Genomic DNA, 13,583 nt, shown 5'->3' with positions numbered 1-13,583 from the left:
ATCTCTGACGGCGCTTCGACAATAAACAAGTTACATCACAGGTCGTTCACCTTTTACATTCTCGCAACATTATTTGCTAACTGTAGCTGTTGCCGAGCGACTGCTCGATTAGTGAATGATTTAAAATGATAAGGCAATCACATAATGTTACAAGTCCCTATTGCTGCATTCTCCTGGTTTCTGCTAGAGTCAGCTGCCTTCACTGCACAACCTGCTTGCCTGTCTTCTTATACTGCTCTGAATGTCCCCACATAGGTGGCCTCCAGCCCGTGGTGGCTAATGTGACCCTTCTTGTGACTAACTTATCACTTCTTATTACTTAGACTGTGGCGGTACGTTACCCACCTCCACAGAGAAGACCCGAACTCTCGGGTCTTACTCTGGCCCATTTCTCTACTGAAATCTCCTGAGGTATAAGCTAGAACTAATACCACTGAGTCGGTTCCTCGTAAATACTACTCAGTTCTAATGTTAAAACTGAATCTAAATATCTGCTTTCTATCGCTACTCGGCGGAACCCATTTGTGGGATCTCCAATCGTCAATGGATCTCCTCTCTTTCTGACTTCATAATTTTGCACCTTACAAGCACTCATCTACATACAGGGTGTTTCAAAAATGACTGGTATATTTGAAACGGCAATAAAAACTAAACGAGCAGCGATAGAAATACACCGTTTGTTGCAATATGCTTGGGACAACAGTACATTTTCAGGCAGACACACTTTCGAAATTACAGTAGTTACAATTTTCAACAACAGATGGCGCTGCAAGTGATGTGAAAGATATAGAAGACAACGCAGTCTGTGGGTGCGCCATTCTGTACGTCGTCTTTCTGCTGTAAGCGTGTGCTGTTCACAACGTGCAAGTGTGCTGTAGACAACATGGTTTATTCCTTAGAACAGAGGATTTTTCTGGTGTTGGAATTCCACCACCTAGAACACAGTGTTGTTGCAACAAGACGAAGTTTTCAACGGAGGTTTAATGTAACCAAAGGACCGAAAAGCGATACAATAAAGGACCTGTTTGAAAAATTTCAATGGACTGGGAACGTGACGGATGAACGTGCTGGAAAGGTAGGGCAACCGCGTACGGCAACCGCAGAGGGCAACGCGCAGCTAGTGCAGCAGGTGATCCAACAGCGGCCTCGGGTTTCCGTTCGCCGTGTTGCAGCTGCGGTCCAAAGGACGCCAACGTCCACGTATCGTCTCATGCGCCAGAGTTTACACCTCTATCCATACAAAATTCAAACGCGGCAAACCCTCAGCGCCGCTACCATTGCTGCACGAGAGACATTCGCTAACGATATAGTGCACAGGATTGATGACGGCGATATGCATGTGGGCAGCATTTGGTTTACTGACGAAGCTTATTTTTACCTGGACGGCTTCGTCAATAAACAGAACTGGCGGATATGGGGAACCGAAAAGCCCCATGTTGCAGTCCCATCGTCCCTGCGTCCTCAAAAAGTACTGGTCTGGGCCGCCATTTCTTCCAAAGGAATCATTGGCCCATTTTTCAGATCCGAAACGATTACTGCATCACGCTATCTGTACATTCTTCGTGAATTTGTGGCGGTACAAACTGCCTTAGACGACACTGCGAACACCTCGTGGTTTATGCAAGATGGTGCCCGGCCACATCGCACGGCCGACGTCTTAAATTTCCTGAATGAATATTTCGATGATCGTGTGATTGCTTTGGGCTATCCGAAACATACAGGAGGCGGCGTGGATTGGCCTCCCTATTCGCCAGACATGAACCCCTGTGACTTCTTTCTGTGGGGACACTTGAAAGACCAGGTGTACCGCCAGAATCCAGAAACAATTGAACAGCTGAAGCAGTACATCTCATCTGCATGTGAAGCCATTCCGCCAGACACGTTGTCAAAGGTTTCGAGTAATTTCATTCAGAGACTACGCCATATTATTGCTACGCATGGTTGATATGTGGAAAATATCGTACTATAGAGTTTCCCAGACCGCAGCGCCATCTGTTGTTGAAAATTGTAACTACTGTAATTTCGAAAGTTTGTCTGCCTGAAAATGTACAGTTGTCCCAAGCATATTGCAACAAACGGTGTATTTCTATCGCTGCTCATTTAGTTTTTATTGCAGTTTCAAATATACCGGTCATTTTTGAAACACCCTGTACTTTGCCGTGATTTACAACCGGACTTAGGTATCATTTGATAGGTTGTACATAGTGTAACAGTGGCTTGATTGGACCGTGTAAAAATTGTGGACTTTGTTGGGGCGCTGATGAGCGCGCAGTTGAGCGCCCCACAAACCAAGCACCATCACACTGCCACTCCTGGGAGACACTGACGCCAGAGTGCAGCAGAGCTCGCCCCACTCCGTGACAGCCGGCTATGACAGTAGCATCACGCTAGCTTAGGTCCGGCAGTCTAGTTTCATTAGACAGGACTGTGTCCCAAAGTTTATAGATAAATGTACTTTCATATGTTGTTGTCATTCAGTGCTACTGAATTTTATAAACAGTAATAAATATACAGTATGATTACAATTAAAGTTAAACTTTCAAACCGCTGTAGAAACAACATCACTGGTCAGAATGCTATGGAATATTATCGGAGAAGGGGGCTGTAAGCATCATAATTTAATAGTGGTCGACTACAAATGACAAATGAATCATAAAACAATGCCTAAGGTGTATGTTTGACGTTAAACAAACTCTAGTACACAGTGTGTATGGGTGTACAGGTATGATACTGTTAGTTACGTAAGCCCATCCAGCACGGCAAGGTCATATCACATCGAATGGGAAAAATCTGTATCGAATTGTCTTGAGGCCAAAAACCACATAAAAAGCATCACTCACATCGGTTTTTAATTGTGCTGAGGCCAAAAACCGCACAAAAAGCATCAATCAGAATCAAAGCGGATTATTAATTTACGTGTGACTGATGCAAAACATTTTCAATATGCCGTCCACCGTTTTCTGCAACAAGTTGAAATCGAGAAACAGCATGTTCCACAACTGATCGAAGTGTTTTCGGGGTCACGTTCTGAATGTGTTGCGCAATGCGTGCCTTCGATGCAACTAAGTTTGCAGTCGGAACACAGAACACAACATCTTTCAAATTGCCCCACAGCCAGAAGTTACATGGATTAAGATCAGATGATCGGTATGGTCAGTCTGTAGGGAAATGGCGACTGATAATTGTAGCATTACCGAAATGGTGCTTCAGCAGTTGCTTAACTGGATTCGCAAAGTGCGGGGGTGCGCTATCTTGCATGAAAATGATCCCATCCACACATCCACGCTGTTGGAGAGATGGAATGACGTAGTTGCGCAAAAGACACTCATAGCGCCTACCGGTGACGGTACAGGTAACAGAACCGGAAGCACCTGTCTCTTCGAAAAAATATGGCCTTATGATGCCGTAAACCCGCACCGCACAGTGACCTGTTCAGGATGAAGTGGTACTGGTTGATTTGCGTGTGGATTTTCCGTTGCCCACATTCGACAATTCTGTGTACTGACATATCCTGTCAGATGGAAGTGGGCTTCGTCTGCCCACAAAATCTTTCACGACTTCCATGCGGGCAAGAAATTCTAAAGCAAAGATCTCTCTTGCTGGCAGGTCAACAGGAAGCAATTCGTGCACATGGGTAATTTTTAATGGATAGCAAAGAAGGATTTTACGCACCGTGCTCACGGGTATGTCCAATGATCGGGCAATTCTCCGTGCACTACACGTTTGCACGCCACCTCTCTTCTCCTCCTCCATTGCTGTGGCCATTGCTTCCACTGACGCCGAATCAATTCGTTTCCTCCCTCTACCAGGCTGCACACCAAAAGGACCCGTCTTTTCGAATTTCCGAATCATTTTCTCCAGACCCACGGGAGTCATTGGACCAACGCCATTTTTCAAACCCTTCAGTGTCCGGAACTTCTGTAGTACGACGCGTGCAAAGTCATCATTCTTGTAATACAGCTTTACAAGCAGAGCGCGATCCTACATTGAGACAGTCATGGTGAAGGCCGCAGACGCGAAAGGAGGAAAAGCCGTGTACCCAGCGTGTTTACACCAACTTCAATGGGTCGTGCGCATGACAGGTGTTTTCATTTACGTATTCTGACACATACAGCGCCATCTACTGATCAATTTTCACACTATTTTTTTTTTCTTCTGCCATACGTTTTCCACCTTCTCCGATAATATTCCGCTGCAATTTGACGTCATTCTGAACAGTGGTGTTATTTCCACAGCGTTTTGAAAGTTTAAGTTTAATCACCGTGTATATTATCATTGAAGTGGGCATGGATTGCATCAAAGTTAGCTATTCGATATTAAAGTGTACTATTAAAGTTAACTAAAATTTTATGTGTGTCGTAATATCCACTCGACCTCCTCTTGAAGTAAATCTAGGTTTGCTATGACACACAACAGCAGGCGCTGACAGGTGTGAATATTAATGAACTATCATTTTAATAAGGTATACTTGCAAAATGATGATAAGAATTAATTGCAGAACAATGGAAAAACTGGTAGAAGCTGACCTCTGGGAAAACCAGTTGGTTTCCAGAAAAATGTAGGAATGCATAAGGCAGTACTGATGCTACGACTTAGAAGATAGGTTGTAGAAAGGGAAATCTACGTTTACATCATTTGTAGAGTTAAAGAAAGATTGGGACAATATTGACTGGAATATTTTTTTTTTCAAATTCTGAGGGATGCAAAGATTAAATACAGGGACCGAAGGTTATTTGAAACTTGTACAGAAAGCAGACTGCACTTATAAGAGCTTATTTTCCAGAAATGGTAGTTACACAAGAATGCATGTAGTTTTACAGCTTCTCTATTTATGTTGTATCAAAAGTTTTCATTTTTCAAAATTAATTAATGGTGGTGCTATATTTTCCAAAACTTTAGACTATTACAAACTTCGATTATACAATTTTCAAGAACGGTTATTATGTATCAACTTTTATATGAGAAATGTTTTATACACAAGCGTTTTGAAGATATTCCCCCCAAACCTAATATGCCAAATTATGTTTTGGGGTGTGTTTTACCACTTAAAAGGAAAATTGGGTACAAACAAAAATATACGTATTGCATTATCTTACCCTTTCTACAAATCTGCGAGGTTTCATCAAGATAGTTTACTGACACTTGGGAATTTTCCCTTGTCAGTCAATAGTAATTGCCTAATGGTCTCTTTGAAACTCTAAGCAACATCTAGTTCTTTCAGTTTTTCCCGGTCTCATCTCAATTTATTACCTAGTCTTGCTCTCTACAGTTATTTTATACATATATAAAATTACAAACGTTAGTGTTTGATGAATCAGAGATTTATATCCGCTTCTTGCAAGCAACATAATATTAATCTGTTAATTTTGAGACTGCTATGACTTGAACAGTTGTTAGCAAGAGAAACCGCATTTTTGTGCGGTTTTTCTTGACTTTATATTTTTGTGGATCTTATTTAGTACATTTATTAATTTCTACATGTTCAGAGAGTGCTGTTATCAAGCAAGTGAGTACTCAGTTAATGAAAGTCTGCTCCAGTTGCTGATATGAGCTATATTTAAGTCCACAAAGCTTTAATGAATTACGTATCAGCAACCGGAGCGCCCTTTAACATTTAGTCATCCCAGTATGACGTCTTTCCGCCTCCTCCGGCCTTTGGATGTTCGTTACATACATGTCATTCCAATAACATAGAGTTGAAACACGTGTGACCCAACTTTATTCAGATGATTGGAGTCACATGTTTCTTCGTAAGATTCTTCCGGTTGTAGCACTCCTTTTGTCTATTTCCTGCGCTGGACTGAAGCTTGCGTATCCCCCTTTTTCTGCTGCGACATTTGTCACTAATTTTGTAATTGTAGAAATGCCTCTTTTATTGATATGTGGAAAAAATTAGTATATGTAAGATAAATAGGTAGCGGTTTCTCTTTTTGATGATGTCTTTTGCTAGACTTTCTAGTACTTCGTTGCACCGAATATCTAATTGCTCCCCTAAACGCATAAATGAACGATTTGTTTTCTTTTTGGCTTTCATTACTAAAGTCACCACGCCATGAATGTAGCTGTTAATAGATATTCACTTGCTGTGCTCTAATTGTCCAAAGCACTTCTCGAGTCGGTAATAATCAATGTTGTGCTCTACTTTTTTTTGTCAAACATAATTGCTTTTCTAACTGCGGCTACGCTCTGCAGTATAAACCTTACTTAGGCGTGGAAATAATGTTTCTTCCGTTACCGGTATCCGCAACGCAGGGCAGTAATATGCGCAACCAGCCCGCTCATACGCTTTTTGTATCCGTCAATTTCAGTATGCAGGAAACTTGACCATCTACTTTTCCATCTAATTAGTTATACTGGAAGTCATGCTGGTTCTCACGAAGATTGTTGTTTCGCTCAAGGCAGACCATTATACGTAGAATCCAAATGTGCTCTTAAATTACGCTTCAGATAAATATGAGTGACTTAAGGCTATAGTTCCGTGGGTCAATTCTTCTACCCTTTCCATACATTAGTGAGACGTGTTCTCTTTTCCAATTTTGGAGAACAGTGATCTGCTCAACGGATCAGCAGTTAATTATCGTTAAGGTTGACGCTAATTCAACAAGATTTCATGTAGAACCTGAAAGGACTTCTATTAGGCTAAGAGCTGATGTTTAGCTTTCACCTGCCTTTTGCAAAGTTTCATAGCGCGAATTCTGTGAGACACAGTATGGCACATCCTGTGATGTGATTTAAAATAAATGGCGATGTGAAGGAGCGGCTCTCACAAATGCATCTCTTTAAAAAAAACAACGAAAACGGAAAGTGTTTGTACATTAAAAGCACAGCAGAGGAATATATTATAAGGGCACAATAGAATTTGTATTCTCGTGTGGCTTGTACTTGTGCAGTGCAAGAAAATGCTAGTTCATGATAGCTTGTGGCAACAAACTGAAGTTTGATGTTTATTTTGCCGTATCTCTCCGATAACTTGTTCAAACTACACGCCGTGCACTGCCAGCCCAACATTCGCGCTATCTACAAGATTCGTTTCGCCATGCAGAAGGGATAAACTGCCTGCTTTCTTGTACCACCTTGTTGATTATGTTACACAGACAACCGAGTTCAACTATATTTCCACTACTGTCTTCTCAATTTATGTAAACGTTTACTTGAACCAGGGCATGTTTACCTTTCTACACGTTCTCAGTACTTCGAGTACTCCTGTAACATTTCCTCTCCAACACATCTCTTTGATTTATTTACTTCTGATCCAAAATGTTTCGAAAACAGTGCAGATAGGCGTCCAAATAGTGACAATTTAGGCGTTGGTCCATTACAAACGCCATGTTTCGCAAGTCGACCTCACTAATCCTCTCCTACTCTGCTTCTGATAAACTTTTAATAAAAATATTAAGCTGCATTTTTTTCATTACGGGGAAATTTATCTAATTACAGATAGCCTGAATAAACTACATAATAGTGCTATTGTTAACTGTCACAAAACTGTTCAGTAACATAGACGACTTCTGTGACATCTTTCACCAACAGCAATAGTAAATCAATAAGCTTAATGAATTTTCTCAAAGTTATTTGTCGTCGTCTACAAATACCTGAAATTCTAAGTAAATTTGGATATTAACGTGGTACGAGAGGGGCTACGAGGGCGAGCTGAAAAGCAATGCTCCGTATTTTTTATGTGAAAGCTACACTACTGGCCATTAAAATTGCTGCACCAAGAAGAAATGCTGATGATAAACGGGTATTCAGTGGACAAATATATTATACTAGAACTGACATGGGATTACATTTTCACGCAATTTGGGTGCATAGATCTCGAGAAATCAATACCCAGAACAACCACCTCTGGCCGTAATAATGGCCTCAATACGCCTGGGTATTGAGCCAAACAGAGCTTGCATGGCGTGTACAGGTACAGCTGCCCATGCAGCTTCAACACCATACCACAGTTCAACGAGAGTAGTGACTGGCGTATTGTGACGAGCCAGTTGCTCGGCCACCATTGACCAGACGTTTTCAATTGGTGAGAGATCTGGAGAATGTGCTGGCCAGGGCAGCAGTCGAACATTTTCTGTATCCAGAAAGGCCCGTACAGGACCTGCAACATGCGGTCGTGCATTATCCTGCTGAAATGTAGGGATTCGCAGGAATCGAATGAACGGTAGAGCCACGGGTCGTAACACATCTGAAATGTAACGTCCACTGTTCAAAGTACCGTCAATGCGAACAAGAGGTGACCGAGACGTGTAACCAATGGCACTCCGTACCATCACGCCGGGTGATACGCCAGTATGTCGATGACGAATACATGCTTCCAATGTGCGTTCACCGCGATGTCGCCAAACACGTATGCGACCATCATGATGCTATAAACAGAACCTGCATTCATCCGAAAAAATGACGTTTTTGCCATTCGTGCACCCAGGTTCAACGTTGAGTACACCATCGCAGGCGCTCCTGTCTGTGATGCAGCGTCAAGGGTAACCGCAGCAACGGTCTCCGAGCTGATAGTCCATGCTGCTGCAAACGTCGTCGAATTGTTCGTGCAGATGGTTGTTTTCTTGCAAACGTCCCCATCTGTTGACTCCGGGATCGAGACGTGGCTGCACGATCCCTTACAGCCATGCGGATAAGATGCCTGTCATCTCGACTGCTAGTGATACGAGGCCGTTGGGATCCACCACGGCGTTCCGTATTGCCTCCTGAACCCACCGATTCCATATTCTGCTGACAGTCATTGGATATCGATCAACGTGAGCAGCAATGTCGCGATATGATAAACCGCAATCGCGATAGGCTACATTCCGACCTTTATCAAAGTCGGAAACGTGATGGTACGCATTTCTCCTCCTTAAACGAGGCATCACAACAACGTTTCACCAGGGAATGCCGGTCAACTGCTGTTTGTGTATGAGAAATCGGTTGGAAAGTTTCCTCATGTCGGCACGATCCACCGGCGCCAACCTTGTGTGAATGCTCTGAAAGGCTAATCATTTGCATATCACAGCATCTTCTACCTGTCGGTTATATTTTGCGTCTGTAGCACGTCATCGTCGTGGTGTAGCAATTTTAATGGCCAGTACTGTATTAAAGCTTTTTAAAAAAAGCTTTATTAACATTCTACGTCTTTATTCTTCATATTTGTATATCCATTTTTCAACATAGTCACCCTGGCGACGAACATATTTCTCCCAACAAGAGATCAGTTTGTTGATACCGTCACAACAGAATGTTGCACCACCTCATCTCTAACAAAGTAAACTCCTCGAAGGTGTTCTTGAAGTTCTGGAAACAGATGAGAATCGGATAGGGCCACGAAGGGACTGTATCGAGGATGATCGATGCCAGTGAACCTTTGGCGTCTGATTGTTGTAGTGGGTGGTCTGGCCTTGTCATACTGAAGGAGAGGATGTTCCACGTGTCGACAGATTCTTCACATTCGAAACTCGATTACAGCCCGCTGTTTCTCACTCAACGACGTAGTTACGTTACACATCGCCATGTTACACACTACAGTTCGGAACCCTGTAGCGACAGAGGGCTGCGAATATGTAGACATGAAGAATAAAGATGTAGAATGTTAATAACGTTTTTTTATTCAAAAAATTTCAAAGAGTTTTCACATAAAAAAATTCGGAGGCATTACTTTTCAGCACGCCCTTGTATGTTCTATCTGCAGATTCCATTGTGACGAAGTCGGGATGTCATTTGTGACATATTCATTCCCTTCACTGTAAAACACTTCAGTATTTACAATGTTTTTGTGAAGTTACACAGCAAAAGGGAAGCCTGTGACCACTGGAGACAATGTCAGGGGCTATCCCAGTGTCACACACACACCACATACACGTAGTATTAACCGACGTAATGGTGGAGTTTAAACCTTAGAAACCCATAGTGGGAATAAAATAAATTGTGACTACAAGCGGTAAACGTGTTGTTTCAGTCGATATCAATAAGCCACGGTAAAACATAACGTAAAATGTTAACGTTTGAATACACAGACATTATCCGTAAATTTATCCATCACTCATTCTGTTTAGACAAAATATGCACAGAAGCAAGTTCATACAAAGAAAGAAAGAAAGAAAGGCGAAAGAGAGAGAGAGAGAAGAAAGAAGGGAGGCGGCGGTGGGGGGGGGGGGGGGGGGGGAGTGTATCGTATGCTGCACTTCTGTGTTTTATATCGTTCGTGTGAGAGTTCCCAAAAGCATTAATCACTCACCCCTTGCAGTTCCGGATGCTGTCGCCGTTCATCCAGATTCCTTCCTGATATTAGTGTTAAAATATTAAGGCTGGTTGTGGGACAACTCTCCAGGTCATTCTTATGACAACTGATATTCACGGGAAAATTTCTTACACAAATGCTACAAACAACTTACCTCATGATCCTCTGAGTGCAAAAGGTTTCTGGGAGCGTGGCCTTTGGTGTTTAAACTGAGACTTCCTGAAGATATACAACTAGACATGGACTTTCATTCAAACGCAGATTTACGTACGACCTCTGCAAGATTTGACATTGTTGTCGATTGGTGGGTTAGCCTACCCAAATCTAACAGTATTTATTTACTTCCTACGTGAACATTACGGTCCGTCGCCTAGATACTATGACAGACACTGCAATCTATTAACTACACGAAAAAAATCATAATTACACTATTTAGATCATATACAAATGTTGCATTCATTCACAGCTTGTTATACAATGTTGTTTGAGAGTAATTACTGAAAGAATGATAGTTGTCTTAGCATTTTGCGGAGCCTATTTGTATTTAATGTAACAGATGTAAACTATGTAGAAAAACAAAAGAAAGTAAGAGGAAAGAAAGAATAGAATACAGGAACAGATGTGGGTAAATCTTTAGCGAAGCAGAACATAAAAAACACCCGTTCAGTGGCCTTGCAGCTATGACTCAGCTCTACGGACTTTTATATTCCCTTACAGGGAACATTACGATGCTTTATAGAGTTAAAACTGAACTTTGCACATAAAATATCTTACAGCCTCTTCTGCTTTTTGCTTCTATTAATCTTCGGCATTCATCTTTAACACCACTTTTCTAAAGCTTCTATTGTCTTCTCATCAACTCACACATTTCACTTCTGTACAAGGCTACACTCCAGTCAAATACCGCCGGAAAAGACATCCTAACATTTATATTTATAATATTAAATAGGAGACACTTCCTGATGGTTCGCAAAAGTATATTTATTTGTACACAAACCGGTTTTCGTCTTCTCAAGTCATCATCAGGAGACAAATAAATGTCGCAAACACAGATACAAAGACGTGCGACTTACACAGATATTATTCACACAAAACATACAAAAATGATGAGCTGTAGAGTATTAACACAGGAACGTAGTAAATTTTTTGTCACACAGAAATAATTCTATTAACTATAAAGGGAGATACATTTAACAACAGATGACGAATAATTTTGAATTTACCATTTCAGTTTATTATTTGCAAATTAAGTTTTAGTTATGATGATAGACTGAAACTGTAAATCCAAAATTATTCATCAATTGTTAGCTGTGCCTCCTCAAAAAGCTTTGTGCCCTTTTTTCAGTTAACGTAAAGTGACCATATTTTTGAAACAAGACAAAAGGACATCATAAATCTTTCTAGGTGAAAAAGGGACAAAACAGAAAACATAAAATTGTTTCGTCATAAATATGAAGGTTTCGAGTACTAATAAACATATAAAAATATGTAACTTACATACATAGTAGCTATGATTCACTCCAGCCAAACAATCCCGTAGCACTATTAGTACGTTAGTCATTCCTCGTTGATATTTTGCTGGATATTCTTCAGTAAGTCCATTTTACCACACAACAGTTTGTAAAAATTTACGCAAGTGTGAATAAAGTTACCTTATTTATAAACATAGCTTTCAAAGTAATAGGGTTCTTATCATTTGTCCACAAACCATTCATATGGGAAAACCCCCGATCAGTGGGGACGTTGGTTCCAGGTAAACAAAGAAGAAATTCTAATATTTTAAAAAAACTTATCTTAGGCGTTTTTTTGATATTAAAATGTGAAAGTATTTGTACCCAAAAGTCGCTAGGTGATGTTTTTTCCAGTTTTCTAATATTTTCGGGGTGTACGAGGCTAAGTCAGTTATTATCCGTAAAGTAGTTATAAAATTTTATTGTGATCAAATAGGAAACTTACACAAGCACATCATCTTTCGACATAGTCTCCTTGCGTTTCAACGCACTTGGTTCATCCTTGTACAAGCTTCCTGATGCCCTCATAAAAGAAGGTTCTCGATTGAGCTGCGAACTAGGAATGCACCGCTTCTTTCACTGCTTCGTCCGAGGCAAGTCGACGGCCCCTTAATGTCTGTTTGAGTGGACCAAACAAGTGATAGTCAGAAGGGGCAAGATCGGGACTATATGGACGATGGCCGGCCGCGGTGGCTGTGCGGTTCTAGGCGCTTCAGTCCGGAACCGCGAGACTGCTACGGTCGCAGGTTCGAATCCTGCTTCGGGCATGGATGTGTGTGATGTCCATAGGTTAGTTAGGTTTAAGTAGTTCTAAGTTCTAGGGGACTGATGACCTCAGATGTTAAGTCCTATAGTGCTCAGAGCCATCTGAACCATTTTTATATGGACGATGATCCAGTACTTCAAATTTGAGTGGGCAGCAGTATGCGGACGGGCATTGTCATGCAACAACACAACACCTTTTTACAGCAATCCTCGGCGTTTGCTTCGAATTGCAGGCTTTAGCCTGGCAGTAAGCATCTCACCGTAACGTACACTGTTTATTGTTGTGCCCCTTTCCCCATAATGTTCCAGTACTGGACCTTGTGCGTCCCAAAGAACAGTAAGCATCAGTTTTCCTGCGGGCGGTTGGGTCTTGAACATTTTCTTGCACGGCGAATTTGGATGTTTCCATTCCATACTCTGCCATTTACTCTCCGGCTCGTAATGATGGAACCATGTTTCGTCACCAGTAATTATTCTGTCTAAGAAGTTGTCCCCTTCGTTACCATGGCGTTCCAAATGCTTTTTGCAGATGTCCAAGAGCGTTTGTTTATGCAACTGTGTGAGTTGTTTTGAGACCCATCTTGCACATACTTTATGAAACCAAAGTCTGTTGTGGACGATTTCGTAAGCAGAACCGTGACTAATTTGCAGACGACGTGCCACTTCGTAAATAGTTTATCATCTGCCTAAGAGAATCATTTCACGTTAACGCTCTGTGGTTTCCTCATTTGTAGCGTAAACGGTCGTCCGGCTCCTTGATCGTGCGTAACACTTGTGCGACCGTTTTGGAATTTTTCGATCCATTCGTAGACACTACGCTGTTGAAAACCACTGTTCCCTCACTTACCGAAAGTCTTCGAATTTCGGCACCTGATACGCCTTCCGACCACAAAAAACGGATCACTGAACGTTGCTCTTCTTTGGTGCAAATAGACAGCGGAGTAGCCATGATCAACAGCACGGCAGCGATAACGAAACTAACCTAGCAGCTTGAAAATTGCAAAGATATAACAACAAATAAACAAAGCATGCTCCGTCAACGTAAAACGACAATACTACCAAAACAAACAAAAATATAA

The sequence above is a fragment of the Schistocerca serialis genome, chromosome 5 (genome assembly GCF_023864345.2).
Source record: "Schistocerca serialis cubense isolate TAMUIC-IGC-003099 chromosome 5, iqSchSeri2.2, whole genome shotgun sequence".
Taxonomy (NCBI): Eukaryota; Metazoa; Arthropoda; class Insecta; order Orthoptera; family Acrididae; genus Schistocerca; species Schistocerca serialis.
This window is presented reverse-complemented; position numbering follows the sequence as displayed.